The following is a 15,839-nucleotide window of genomic DNA, read 5'->3' as shown; positions in this document are numbered from 1 at the left end:
AAACTGATGCAAAAAAAAAAAAACTAACTCAGAAAAGTCCCCTTTATTGCTCACAGTCTCCAAATATCCAAATTCTGTTTTTTATTTTTACTTTTGCTGCTGTGATCGGCTGTCAGAATGTGGCTACATTCATTCACTTTGGTCTTTGGACATATCCATATGAATGGCCGTGTTTGCCCACACGGGATGCACAGGTGTTCTATGGAAATGCATGCAGGCAGTCTTATTAAGATCTATTAGGGCACAGTAGTTGCATGGACACAGCTACTGCTCCCATTTGTATATCCCTGTAGGTGTGAGTCTCAGAATACAGAGAGTGAAAATTCCGGCACACGCACCCACATGGATGTCAAGTATGACTGTGTCTGCTGCGTCTCAATAGGAATGAATAGTACACCCATGTATCCCTTGCAGGCAAACACGGCCCTTTGCACTGATGTACGCTTAAAGCGGGAGTTCACCCAAAAATCAACTTTCTGTCACTAGATCCAGCATACTGCTGACATCTGCAGTATGCTGGATTTTTTTTTTTTTTTTTGTACTTATCATTTTAGCCGTATTTATTCTCCTGCACCGAGCGGCGTATCCTTCCGGGTATAGGCGTTCCTAAATAAAGCGCAGTTGTTTGACGGGCTTGGATAGCGCGTCACACCTTTCGAAAATAGCCGACGTGACTCTCGGCAATTTACGGCGCCTGCGCAGTCAGCTCTACACGGCAGGTGCAGGCGCCGTATAGCGCCGTAAGCAGCCGAGAGTCACATCGGCTATTTCCGGATGGCGTGATGCGCTATCCAAGCCCGTCAATCAACTGCTCTTGATTTAGGAACGCCTACTCCCCGAAGGATTCCCCGCTCGGAGCCGGAGAAGAAATACGGCTAAAACGATAAGTACAAAAAAAAAATCCAGCATACTGCAGATGTCAGCAGTATGCTGGATCTAGTGACAGAAAGTTGATTTTTGGGTGAACCTCCGCTTTAAGTACACCAAGGTGAACAAGGCCTTACTGTATGTAGAAATGTAGCCATCCTTTCTTGACTGCTCTCTGGGATTTGTAGTGTACAAATAGGCACTGCCCCCACCTATAACTGGCCTTTCCAGCAAGGAGCACATGGAAGGGTGACACATGTCAAACAAAACCAAAGAAAAATTCCAAGTTCAACTCGCCAACTAGTCTGCAAGAAACCACATTATCCTTTCTAACAGTATGCGCTAAAAACGGGTTTAGTTAGCACACATTTGCAAATACATGCGTAAGCTGCAGAGCCACTTCACGGCACCCCAGTGTTATGCAGTCCTAACTTCAAATTTTGAGAGCCTCCATAGTATAAGCACGTGCATTATAATGGACAGAGGGCAGGTAATACTGGAGGAAGCCCACCCCTCCTTAAAAGATGTAGTGTGCATGGAGTTGTGCACGTGACCACAATTGGCCCACGTTCACATTGGGCCGATTTGACATGTCAAATTGCATGCCAAATTGGCGGCTATTGCCAGAAATGGCACCATCCAAATCGGTGTGGCGCCGCACTGATTCCCAAAAGTACCCGTATTTATCGGCGTATAACACGCACCCTAACTTTAAGAGGGAAGTTTTGGGAAAAAAACTTTCCACAGCCCCCTGCGTATAACACGCAGGCACAGTTTACCCTCTATTTTCAGGGTAAAAAAAGTGAGTGTTATACGCCAATAAATACAGTAGTTCCTGTTCTACTTTTGGCGACTTCTGGGGAGATTTGAATCGACATATGTGCATGAACCAGCACAGATGTCTGTCAAATCGCCCCCGAAGTCGAACTGCATTGACGGTTTGAAATCGTGCCAGTTCAGCTGAACTGGCACGATTTCTAACCCGCATCAGTGTGAACACTAAAGTTGGCATGATTTTTTTGTATACTATGAAAATATTGTATTTTTTGTACTCGCCGTAAAATCCTTTTCTCTGTCATCCATGGATGGACACAACCTTCACAAGTCTTGACATATGGGACGTCCCCAAGCAGTGTCAAAAAAATGAGGGGTGGGAACAGTATGCGTAAAAACAAATAACTTCACCCCAAAACAAGCAGAGCTCCTCAACGGAGGAGGTGCAACTTTAAACAGCCGTCTGCAAAACCTTGTGGCCAAAGGAAGCATCTGAAGATGCACTCACATCAACCTTGTAAAATTTGGAGAAGGTGTGCACTGACGACCAAGTCGCCACTTTGCACACCTGTGAGACAGATGCTTGATCTGGGAAAGTCCAGGAAGCACTAATTGCCCTGGTTGAATGTGTCGTGACCGGAAAGGGGGGCGCCGCCCCCTAAGAGCATAGGCCTGTATGACGGTCTGCCTGATCCACCGAGAAATGGTGGCTGACGAGAACGCCAGGCCCTTTTGTGGACCAGACACCGACGCGCATAGCGAGTCAGACCTCCAAAACAGAGCCGTAGCAGACAGGTAGACCCGCAAGGCACATACCACGTCTAAAGTATGTAGCGCAACCTCTTTAGGATGCGCCGGTTGAGGACGGAAGTAAAATGTCCTCGTTAAGGTGGAAGGCCAAAACTACCTTCGGAAAGGAAGGAAGGCTGCGGGCGTAGCACCACTTTATCCTTATGGAGGACCAAGTATGGTGACTTGCAAGACAAGGCCGCCAATTCAGAAACACGTCTGACAGATGTAATGGCCACTAAAAAAGCCACCTTTTGAGATAGTGTCAAGAGAGGAATTTCTCTGATATTTTTAAAGGGAGGTTCCTGAAGAACCCGAGAGCACCAGATTCAAATCCCATGGAGGAAGAGGTGGACTAATAGGGGGAAGTACATGACGAACCCCCTGCACAAAGGTACCCACCAGGGAATGGCCCGCCAAAGGCCGTTGAAAGAACACAGCCAAGGCTGAAATCTGCCCCTTAATGGTGCTTAAAGCAAGTTTCTGATCTACTCCACGTTGTAAAAACAGCAGGACCCTGGAAACCGAATACATCCGTGGACGCCACCCCATCTCTTTGCACATAGAGATGTAGGCCTTTCAGGTGCGATGGTAGATCTTCCTGGAAGAAGACTTCCGTGTCCTCAGCATGGTTGAGATGACAGAGTCTGAAAGACCTTGATCCCTCAGCACCTGGCTTTCAATAGCTATGCCGTTAAAGCCACGGACTGTAAAGCAGGATGAAGTATGGGACCTTGAGACAGAAGGTCCTCCAGCATTGGCAGCCGCCAGAGTGCATCTGCCACCAGGCGCACAAGGTCGGCATACCAAGGATGCCGGGGCCAATCTGGAGCGATTAGAATCATTGGGATTCCCTCGGTCTCCACTCTGCAGAGCAGACTAGGAAGCAACTTCAGTGGATGAAAGGCATAAATTAACCGATACTGACCCCACGAAGCCTCTGACGCGTTTGCCCAGGGATCTCTGGACCTGGCCACGAACCTTGACACCTTGCGATTGAGGCGAGTAAGCCAGGAGATCTATGTCCGGTGTGTGCCCCTCCTCCTGCAAGGGATTTGAAATGCCTCCGGATGCAGAGACCAGTCCCCCTGGTCCAGCATCTGGCGACTTAAGTAGTCCACCTGCCAGTTTTCTACGCCCGGAATGTAAACGGCCGACAGAGCCGGCACGTTTCTTTCCGCCCACCGCAGGATGTGAGCGACCTCTGACGCTGCGTCCCCTGGGCGGGGCTGTTCAACTCTAACATGTTCTGCCTAGTCCTCTCCTATGAACAGGAACATAACCCATATGTCAAGACTTGTGAAGGCTGTGTCCTTCCATGGACAAAAAGAGAAAAGATGTTAGGCAGAGTAAACAGATACCTAATATGTCAAGTTTTCCCATTGCGTGCACTTGTGGAATGGCGCCAAACTTCAGTACTTAAAAATCTCCATAGGCGTCGCTTGATTTTATTTATTTTTTTTACAGGTTACATGTTTAGAGTTGAAGAGGAGGTCTAGTGCTAGAATTATTGCTCTCGCTGTGTACCTGTGTGTATCTGGCTCTGATAATAGCCAGTGCCTCACCAGCCACCGACCTCACTGCATGTCCCTGACCCAAATCATAAAAATACATTTGGACAGGGCTGTACGAATGCCGTAGCTGCACCGTCTGTCAAACTCAACTATTGATTTCAATGGGGCCTCTCTGAAACTGCAAGACAAACTTCCTTGTGGTAGCAGCATAGTCCAACAATGTAAAAAAAAAAAAAACACAAGGAGGCAGCAGTAGCACCTCATGAACACCTGTCAGCTGCTGCTATAAAACTTGTTGAAAAGCAATCCACCACAGATCACTTTATCCCAAATGTGAAAGAAACTTGAAACACGTCATCTATTTCACACTCCCCAGCCACTTCCCTTCAACTTATATCACAGATGACCATTTTCCAACCCGCAGATGAAAGACCCTACTCCAAAAGATATCACTCCCAGTTACTCCCCCCACCTGCTGATTGATGTCCCTCCATGACCACCTCACACCCCCCTGCTCACAGACCTGTCTCCCCAGCCTGTCCCCACACACCCTCTCACCTGCTGACCTGTGGATAGGGGAATCACTCCCTCAGTATTATTGTGTTCTGCCAGTGGGGAGCCTTCCCTACCCACATAATAAAATTATCAGTGTTGCTAACTATAGCTGGCAGCACTGATTGTTTTGCAAAAAACTTGTAGTCAAGTCGATTATTAGATTGACTTGTTTACAACCAGCTAGCCCATACATAGATCGACTATGGCTGATCTCTGCTTAATTGGCTTAATTTCAATCCATGTTTGGCTCGCTGTCATACCCTACACATTTTTCTCCTGTGCATACTACCCACTGTCATACAATTCTCTCCTGTATATAGTGCCTGCTGTCATACCCCCCACAATCCTCTCCTGTGCATACTGCCCACTGTCATACCCTCCACACTTACTCCTATACATACTGCCCACTGTCATACCCTCCACACTTCTCTCCTACACATAGTGCCCACTGTCATACCCTCCACACTTACTCCTATACATACTGCCCACTGTCATACCCTCCACACTTCTCTCCTACACATAGTGCCCACTGTCATACCCTCCACACTTACTCCTGTACATACTGCCCTCTATCATACCCTCCACACTTCTCTCCTACACATAGTGCCAGCTGTCATACCCTCCACATTCCTCTCCTGTGCATACTACCCACTGTCGTACACGTCTCTCCTGTACATAGTGCCCGCTGTCATACCCCCCACAATCTTCTCCTGTACATACTGCCCACGGTCACACACTCATCTCCTGTGCATACTGCCTACTGTCATCCCCTCCACACTCCTGTCTTGTACATACTGCCCACTGGCATACTCTCCACACTCCCCTGCTGTGCATACTGCCCACTGTCATACCCTGCACACTCATCTCCTGTACATAGTGCCCACTGCCATACCCTCCACACCCCTCTCCTGTACATAGTGACCACTGTTATATTCTCCACATTCCTCTCCCTCACCTGCACATACTTCTCACTTTTATCCCATCCATACTCCTCCCCTATGCCTCTTACCCACACGCTGTGTGCTGGGAGCCGAGTGTTCCCAGCACACAACGGGCGACAGACGGGATGTGACGGAATGCCCGTCTTTCGCCCGTAGCGTGTGGCCGGAAGTGGGTGCAAATACCTGTCTTTAGACAGGTGTCTGCACCCCCCTCCCCCCTGAAAGGTGTCAAATGTGACACCGGAGGGGGGGAGGGTTCCGATCAGCGGGACTCCACTTCAGGGTGGAGGACCGCTTTAAAAGGATATTGAATATCCTCAATGTTACCAGCTCTAGAATGGGTACACTTTTGTTAGTTCGACTAAAGGAAATCTTCTCAGTCCTCATATTTGCCCATTTTTAGTACTCATTTAATTTTGTGATTACTATTGTGATGTATAGAGGAACATAGGGCATGTCAGCAACTCTAAATATACCCTGAAAATATTTTTTAAATGTTGGCAACTAAGCACTGCCCAAGGGCCACCGGCTCAGTAGGGGGCCCCATGAGAGGCTCCTGGGATCCTGTGATATTAAAGTGGTAGTAAACTTTGCTAAAATTACTACTTTTTAGAGGACCTGAGGTAGGTTATGCCATAATGTACAAGTATGCACAGCAAATTAGCACATTAGGGTACACTTACCTGTCAGACTGAGCCCTCCAGCTTTGCGCTGTGATCAATCCGGAGGGTCCCGCAGCGCTTCCATCTTCACCCGGTCTTTCCTCCGAGTTCTGTGTCTTTAGTCACTTGCTTTGGCTGGGCTGTGTTGATATTACTCCCACGCATGCTCATCCACATTCTCTCTCTCTCTCTCTCTCTCTCTCTCTCTCTCTCTCTCTCTCTCTCTCTCTCTCTCTCTCTCTCTCTCTCGCTCTCTCACCCCCTCCTCTCTCTCTCTCTCTCTCTCTCTCTCTCTCTCTCATCCCCCCTCTCTCTCTCTCTCTCTCTCTCTCTCTCTCTCTCATCCCCCCTCTCTCATCCTTCCTTGCTTACCCCTCTCTCATCCTCTCTCTCATCCTCCCTCCCTTACCCCTCATCCTCTCTCTCTCTCTCTCTCTCTCTCTCTCTCTCCTCTCTTAATTTAATTTGTTATAACAAAAAAATGTTTGCATTTTTATTTATTTATTTTTTATAAAAAGCCCCACCAAAATCCTCAGCACCAGGCCCGTGATGTTCTTAATCCGGCCCTACAACTGCAAGTCTTTTTTGGGTTGTCTCTACCAGCTTTGCATATCTAGAGAGTGACATGTTTTCCCATTCTTCTTTACAAAATAGCTCATGCTCTATCAGATCGAATAAACAGTAATTTTCAAGTCTTGTCACTGATTTGGGATTTAGTTCTGGACTTTGACTGGGCCATTCTAACACATGAATATACTTTGATCTAAACCTTGGCACCCCAGATGTTTTGAAACTACATTTCCCATGATGCTCATGCACTCTGCAGTGTAGTTGAGCATTACGGGAAATGGAGTTCCAAAACATCTGGGATGTCGAGGTTCGCCATCACTGATCTAAACCATTCCATTGAAGCTCTGACCGTATGTTTAGGTTTGTTGTCCTGCTGAAAGGTGAACCTCCGCTCAAGTCTTTTGTAGACTCTAACATGTTTTGTACCTGTATTTGTAAGATTGCCCTGAATTTGATTCCATCCATCTTCCCATCTACTCTGACCAGCTTAATGAACAAAAGCATCCCCACAACACGATGCTGCCACCACCGTGTTTCATGGTGGGGATGATGTGTTCAGGGTGATGGGTAGTGTTAGTTTTCTGCCACACATAGTGTTTTGCTTTCAGGGTACATTTTGGTCTCATCTGACCAGAGCATCTTCTTCCACATGTTTGCTGTGTTCCTCACATGGCTTCTCACAAATGACAAACAAGACTTCTTATGACTTTCTTTTAACAATGGCTTTCTTCTTGCCACTCTTCCATAAAGACCAGATTTGTGGAGTATACAACTAATAGTTGTCCTGTGAACAGATTCTCCCACCTGAGCTGTGGGTCTCTGCAGCTCCTCCAGGGTTACCATGGGCCTCTTGGCTGCTTCTCTGATGAATGCTCTCCTTGCCCGGCCTGTCAGTTTAGGTGGATGGCCATGTCTTGTTAGATTTGCAGTTGTGCCATACTCTTTCCATTTTCAGATGATGGATTGAACAGTGCTCCATGAGATGTTTAAAGCTTGGGATATTTATTTTATAACCTAACCCTGCTTTACACTTCTCCACAACTGCATCCCTGACCTGTCTGATGTGTTCCTTGGCCTTAATGATGCTATTTGTTCACTAAGGTTCTCTAACAAACCTCTGAGAGCTTCACAGAACCGCTGTATTTATACTGAGGGTAAATTACACACAGGTGGACTCTATTTAATAATTAGGTGACTTCTGAAGTCAATTTATTCCACTAGATTTTAGTTAGGGATATCAGAGTAAAGGCGGCGGAATACAGATGCATGCCATCTTTTCAGATTTTTCTTTTTTATTTGTAAAAAAAAAAAAAAATTCCTTCCACTTCACAATTATGTGCCACTTTGTTTTGGTCTATCGAATAAAATCCCAATAAAATACATTTAGGTTTTTGGATGTAACATGACAAAATGTGGAAAATATCAAGGGGTATGAATACTTTTTCAAGGCACTGCATATGGCCTCATTTGTTAAATTCTGTTTGCAGAAAAAGTTTGTCAGTTGGGATGCTGTCTAAATAAAATATGGTTTTCCACCTATGATCTGTAAACCATGCGATCACCCCTTTCTCTTGTGATTTGGGCTTGTCTCTTACATAATCTGTACACACGTGACAATTACTGAATTACAGCCTTGTTGGATTTAACCGCTTCCATACCACGTCATAGGGAAATGACAGCGGCAGGAACCCCTCGCCGATCCGGGTGGACATCATATGACGTCCTGTATTCCCGGCGCGGGTGCCCGGCGGCCGCGATTGCCGGTAATCACAACAGGAGTGTGGATCTGTGTGTGTAAACACACAGATCCACCTCCTGTCAGCGGTGAGGAGACCAATGTGTGTTCCTAGTACAGAGAAACACACATCGGTCTCCTCCCCTTGAGAGCCCCCTCCCCCCTACAGTTAGAACACACCTTAAGGAACATATTAACCTCTTCAGCTCCCCCTAGTGGTTAACCCCTTCCCTGTCAGTCACATTTACACAGTAATCAATGCATATTTATAGCATTAATCGCTGTATAAATGTGAATGGTCCCAAAAACATGTCAAAAGTGTCCGATGTGTTCGCCGCAATGTCACGGTCACAGTAAAGAATCGCAAATCGCCGCCAATACTAGTAAAAAAAATTAATAAAATTAAAATGCCTTAAATCGATCACCTATTTTGTAGACGCTATAACTTTTGTGCAAACCAATCAATATACGATTATTGCGATTTTTTTTTTTTTTTTTTTTTACCAAAAATATGTAGAAGAATACGTATCGGCCTAAACTGAGGAAAACAAATGTTTTTTTTAAAAAATTGTGATATTTATTAAATAAAAAAGTTAAAAATATTGTGTTTTTTAAAAAAATTGTCGCTCTTCTTTTGTTTATAGCGCAAAAAATAAAAGCAGCAGAGATGATCAAATACCACCAAATGAAAGCTCTATTTGTGGGGGGAAAAAACATAAAGATTTAGTTTGGGTACAGTGTTGCATGACCGCGCAATTGTCATTCAAAGTGCAACAGCGCTGAAAACTAAAAATTGGTCTGGGCAGGAAGGGGGTGAAAATGCCCTGTATGAAAGGGGTTAATGATCTTTTTTAGAAAGTCAGGGCAGCTTGACCTAGGATTGGAACCAATCCTTTTCACAGGATAGATTCCAAGGCTGCTTTGAGGGCTTCAGGGAACCTCTCCCGATGCTTGTTAGATGCTTCGTAAATGCGCGGAGCGTGCTGGCCTTCAGGTGAAAGTTTACAAACCAAGATTAAAAACATTACACACCTAAAGCAGCTCTGCCCATCACAGCTCCCAACTGATAAAGGGTTAAAATTGATAACTTCACAGGCTGTGGTGACGTCTGTGGGTGCGGCGATTTCCCTAATACGCGGTATTACTGTGACACTGGAAAAACAGGACTGTCACCTGGTGTACACCAAGGTTTACAAAGGGCGATTCGTCATCACTGAATTATAGGAAAATATGACAGAAAAAAGCGTGGGTTATTTTAGACGCACATTAAGATCAGTTCAAAGGGATAAAGATAGTTATTTTTAGCCTTGTGACTGTAATCTTATTGGACTGGAAATAACTGTCACTTTTTTTGAAAGTAGGGGCTCATTTACACTTGCTTCGGCTTCAACACACATTATGGCTAGTTTACACTTCGGACAGGCTTTGTTACCCGCTTGCTTATTGGGCACTTAAACCCCCCTCCTGCCCAGACCAATTTTCAGCTTTCAGCGCTAACGCACTTTAAATGACAATTGCGCGGTCAAACAACACTGTACCACAAATAGAGCTTTCTTTTGGTGATATTTGATCACCTCTGCGGTTTTTATTTTTTGTTAAAAAAAAAAAAAATTAAAATACAGATTTTTAAAACATTTTTTTTTTATATTTTGTTATAAAATTTTGCAAACAGGTAATTTTTCTCCTTCATTGATGTACGCTAATGAGACTGCACTGATGGGCACCGATGAGGTGGCACTGGTGGGTACCGATAAGGCGGCACTGGTGGGCACTGATAGGCGGCACTGGTGGGCACTGATGGGCACCGATAAGGCGGCACTGGTGGGCACTGAGAGGTGGCATTGATAGATGGCACTAAGAAGTGGCACTAATAGGTGGCACTGATAGGTGGCAGTAATGGGCACTGATAAGTTACTCTTATAGGCAGCACTGCTAGGTGGCACTGATGAGGCACTGATTGGCACCACTGGTGGGCATTGATAGGTGGCACTTGTGGACATTGATAGGTGGCACTCATGGGCATTGATAGGTGGCACTGGCAGGGGGTACTGGTGGGCACATATGAGGCAGAATTGCCTCTTCCCCTTCGGGACCGATGTCCCTTACACATAAGCTGGTGATCAGCTTTTTTTTTCTCCTCATGCTGTTAGCGTGAGGAGAAAAAAAACCTGATTACCGGCTTTTGTTTACATCACGTGATCAGCTGTCATTGGCTGACAGCTGATCATGTGGTAAGGGGCCGGGACGGGCCCCTTACTCGGATCTGTGATCACCCAAGTCTCAGTGACTCGGGTGATCACAGCGCGCGAAGGGGAGGACGTCTATTGACGTCCTCCCGGCATTTGGGGTCCACGTTGTAACCGTCATTTGGCTATAGCGCGGGCGCCAAGTGGTTAAAGCTCTCTGAACGCCAATCAAAGCTCCTGTCACTGAATTAAATGGTTAACTTACAGTCCTGTTTACACCTTGCTTTTGCTTTGCTTAGCTTCGGCTTTGCTTCAAAAATTATACCCCGTGTAGCTTCAGTGGTGATTCAAAGCATCTTAAAAGCCTCCATAGAAGTCTATGGCAAAGCTCACTTGAAGCCCCACCGAAGTCTCATTGAAGCCTCCTCGAAGCACTAAGCAAAAGCAGGTGTAAATAGTACTGTAAGCTAACCATTTTATTTAGTGATAGGAGCTTTAACTGGCGTTCAGAGAGCTTTAACAAAGTGTGTCCGAAGCCATGTTTTGAAGCAAGTGTAAACTAGCCCATACAGCTGTAGCACCCTGATGTTTAGACAGGGTTGCTAGTAAATTTACCTGCCACGTACTGTATAGTTGCCTTGGCCAATTGATAGGAAAGCAATTGATTCCACCCTAATTCTGGAATTGCTGCACTCCTCTATTCTGTCACTAGATGGCTGGGTATGTGGTGACACTACACCTGTAAGGGCTTGTTTACACGTGCTTCAAAATATGGCTTTAGACAGGCTTTATTAAAGGGGTTTTAAACCTTTGTGTTTTTTCACCTTAATGCATCCTATGCATTAAGGTGAAAAATCACCTTGCTGTGTCCGGCCCCCCTGAGCCCCGAATTTCCGTGGGCACGATCCTGCGTCGTTCTCTCCACCTCTTCTCGGCCCTTCATTGGATAGAATGATAGCAGCGCAGCCATTGGCTCCCGTTGCTGTCAATCAAATCCATTGACGCGCCTGCCGGGGGGCGGGAAGTCATACATTCAGCATCTATGGACGCCAATTGTATCACACGGGAGTGTGCCCGCAAGCTAACCCCCTGGGGAGAGCGCTTCCCAGAGGAGGTTAGCTATTATGGTGAGGAGCCGCCGTGGGACCCCAGAAGAGGATGTTCAGGGCCACTCTGTGCAAAACAAACTGCACAGTGGAGCACTGCAAAGTATGACATGTTTGTTTTATTTAAAAAAAAAAAACACATAGTATCACTTTAAAGCTCTCTGAATGCCAGTCTAAGCCCCTGTCACTAAATAAAATGGTTAGCTTACAGTCCTGTTTACACCTTGCTTTTGCTTGGTGCTTTGGTGGGGCTTCAAGCAAGCTTTGCCATAGACTTCTATGGGGCTTTGAAGACGCTTTAAAGCACCACTAAAGCTACATGGGGTATAATTTTTGACGTAAAGCAAAAGCAGGTGTAAACAGAACTGTAAGCTAACCATTTTATTTAGTGACAGGAGCTTTAACTGCCGTTCAGAACACTTTAACAAAGCCTTGTTCTGAATTAAGCAAGTGTAAACTAGCCGTTAATGTGTTTTGATGACGAAGCAAGTGTAAATGAGCCCTAAGTGTGTTTTTTTTTTTTTTACAAAATAGCTGTGGGACTCACTTGCCAAGCCCAGGGCAAAGACAGAATCGCTTAGTCTGCATTGCTATCATGTGAGAAAGCTAGTTCCCTGGCTGTCATGCAAACTCTTTGCCGCCAGTACTTAAGAGTCACTCGCCCAGAATGAATATAGTGTTCTGACTTCACTTTCTGCATGCTTGTTTTAGATTAGACGACGTCTATGACGAAATGCGTAAGGTGGAGCCACGCACATTGCGTCACTTTCGGTAAAGCATTGGGTGGAGTGCAGTTGGCACGTACGCTGCAATCCCCAGACTTGCTTTGGACTGTGCCATATGATTTTACCATAACATCTTATTGTAGCCAGTCTGGGATCTGATGTTTTGTACTATATATTTTTTAAACCGCTGATTTTTAATAAATATGTTTTTTTTTGGTACTACACCATGGGATCCAATTTTTTTCTTTGTTTGAGGATGCTGGACTATTAACTGTCGCCTTTATAAACATTTGGATATTGAGAGAGTGTTTGGAGTATGCTGTTTCTAGGAGTGGTGGGACCGATCGTTGGAAATCACTTGGATTTGATCCTATATGCCAATTACCCCTGTAGGGGTGATGGGAGCTGGTGAGTGGGGAGCACAAAAGTCACCAACATTTCTGCCGTAACAGAGCACCAAGTCACCCCAGTATTTTTGCTGTAACAGAGCACTAACCACTAAGGAACTTTTTAAAGATGCTTTTTCATTTATATTTACTGGAAATTGCCCAGATTTGGATAGTGTTTGGAAGCTATCCCTTTGGACATTATTTAACATTACTATTTACCTATATGTTTTGACGTGTAATAATTTATTTTATTTTATTTTTTGTGTTGCATTTTTTGGATTTTTTAGCATTTTTTTTTTTTTTTTTATATATACATTTTTTTTTTCTTTTTTTTGCACAGATTTTTGATTAGTAATTTATTACACTTTTATGTGCACGGTTATTAGGGTCATATTGGAATATACATGTAGCGCCTGTGTACTTTTTCGTACAGGTGCTATATTAAATTTAGTGGGGGAATGAGAGAGTTATGTTGCTCTCATTCATTGATCTGTTAAATTTGGCTGTTGCCAATTCTGGATTGTCCTGTGGGTCAGTCTGTACTCCAAAGATGCAGTTTCATCTCTGGACGGCAGGTGGCGCCAGAGGGGTCCAGGTGGAGCCGCTTCTTCCCAGCAGCCAATTGGAGGAGTTTTCCCTCGCTGGGCATGCTGGGGAGGGGTATTTCTGTGGCAGAGGCCATTGTTCGGGGTTCTTCACGGGTTCCTGGTTCCAGGTGCGGCACCCACCTTTAGGGTGTGCGCACATCATGGGCCCCACCACTATGGCCTACCAGGCCGGGGTTACGTGTTACGCAGAGTTCCTGACTCTAGGCTCTCATAGCCCGGAGCGACTGATGCTGCCAGGGGACCCCAGTGACTTACTGGGTTCCCATCCTTATTGAGAAGATCCCAAGCTGGGTGCTGTTCGGTGGGGGATCGGTCTGAGGAGAACCAAGAGGCAGGTGATCCAATAGGGCTTGAACGAACCATCGGGGATCTGGGCACCGGACACTGACCGGTTGCATTCGGGCTGTCAGTCGGTGACCCTAAAAGAAGTACTGGGAGGATTCGCTCTACCTTTCAAGCACTAGGCCTGTGGCAGAGGTCTTATCTCAACATCCTAATTCAGTTGGAGCCAAGTTTGTGGCAGAGACTTGTTCCTTCCCAGAAGTTCTAAGTGGTGCTCTGGCTGCCAGACCTGTGAGAGAGGCCTGTTCAGGGGCACTTTACCCACTCCGGCTGGAGTGGCGACGAGACGAATACAATTATAGAAGGCAGGATTGCTTTCTCTATCCATAGCCTGATTCTGCGAAGTTATTCTTCCTTCACCAAACTATCCTGTCTACTTCAAGTTGACATGTTGGTCGTGTTTGACCAGAAAATAAAGCATTTGAAAACGTCAACCAACCGTCTGGACATTCTATTACTGCTCTCATCACTACCATCACCCCTAGACACATCATAGAGGTAACTTAAATACGCCAATCCCAAATCTAACCAGCGCACCTCCGGGGGTAGCGCTACATACATATATATATTATTAAGCACAAATTACTCACGGTATATATGGTAGTAGGATTTTTTTATCACTTACCATTTAGCACAAATTTAATCATTATTGCTTTACTGCTCACTTATTTGGGTCACAGCCTTACTAATAGCCCTCATAGGATCCTGTAGGTCACTCTTCAGGCACAGGCAGCGCCATCACCCCCACATCAGTCTTTATATCTTTTAGAGCTACCCTCTGGGAGCTTCTTTAGGGGGGGCTGCAGCCTTTTCTCCTTTTTCCTAAGCCCGGATTTTTATATTTAATTTTGCTTTAGGTTAGTGACTTACAAAGCATTTAAACTATTGAATCAGCATGCCAGCCAGGTAACTAACAAGTTCAGAAACAGACCATCAATGGCAGCCATTAGACTCTTCAAAGGAACGGTTTCCCGAGAGTCATCTCAGATGTGTGATCCTGTATCTGGCCACATCTTGCCAGCCAGAAGGTCACTATTCGCCCGCTTACCTTTTCCTATGGCGTTCCTTCACTAGCCAGGCCAGTGATATGTTGTCGTCTTGCTCTAGAAAGTGAGATTCTGAGCGTTTCCAGGCCAGTGAGTTCCTTGCCCGGGTGATTCTACTGCTTGTGATGGATCACCAGTGGCAGAATTGCTCATCACACATGACCCTATGACATGTTTTGCTGCACGTGTACATGTCAAAACACGCAAAATACAAGGGTTTTTCTAAAAGTTTCCGGAACTTATTAACTATTATATATATATATATATATATATGGAAGTGCTGAAAATTTTGAAGACCCCTTGTACAAACAAAAATATCTGCAAAACAATCTAAAGTCTCGTACACACTACTAGTATTTTTTCGTTCAACACCGTCTCCCAATCTCTGTAATACAGCCAATAAGTAAGTCACTGTGACAGGCAGCCAGGGGGGATGTCGGCTCCAATACAGAGATGGCATCGCTGTGTGTGGTATCATCGGGGGCAGGGCCGGATTCCAGACAAGGCCAACAAGGCCAGGCCTCGGGACGGCAGTGGGTGCAGAGGCGGCACTGCGGCTGAGAGGAGAGGACACTTTTACTTTCCCCTGTCATGCGGATGGTGAGAGGAGAAAAAACAGAGGGAAGAGGAAGAGGAGGTGAGATAGTTCTTGGCAGCAGCAACCCCCCTCCCGGTTCTCAATGTCATTTTGTCATTCATTTTCGGCAGCAACACCCCCCCCCCCGCTTCTCAGTGTCCTGCCGAAAAAGAAAATGTCCCCCCTGCTGTACTGCGCAGGCGGGGGCGGCATTGAAAGATCTGGTCTTGGGGCGGCAAAGGGAGTAAATCCGGGCCTGATCGGGGGGCTAGGACTAGGCGGGGGTGGGAGTGTCGGCAATCGCTAGCACTGAGCATTTGCCCACATCTCCTATAGGGTGTCTCCAGCACAGTGATCGCTGTCACTGTAACAGCCAGTATCTCTCCCAGCCGGCTGCATGTTTACAGCAGAAAATGTGTCAGAGTGCCAAAGGGAAGTTTCCCATAGGTTACT

Source organism: Rana temporaria, chromosome 9 (genome assembly GCF_905171775.1).
Source record: "Rana temporaria chromosome 9, aRanTem1.1, whole genome shotgun sequence".
NCBI lineage: Eukaryota > Metazoa > Chordata > Amphibia > Anura > Ranidae > Rana > Rana temporaria.
This window is presented reverse-complemented; position numbering follows the sequence as displayed.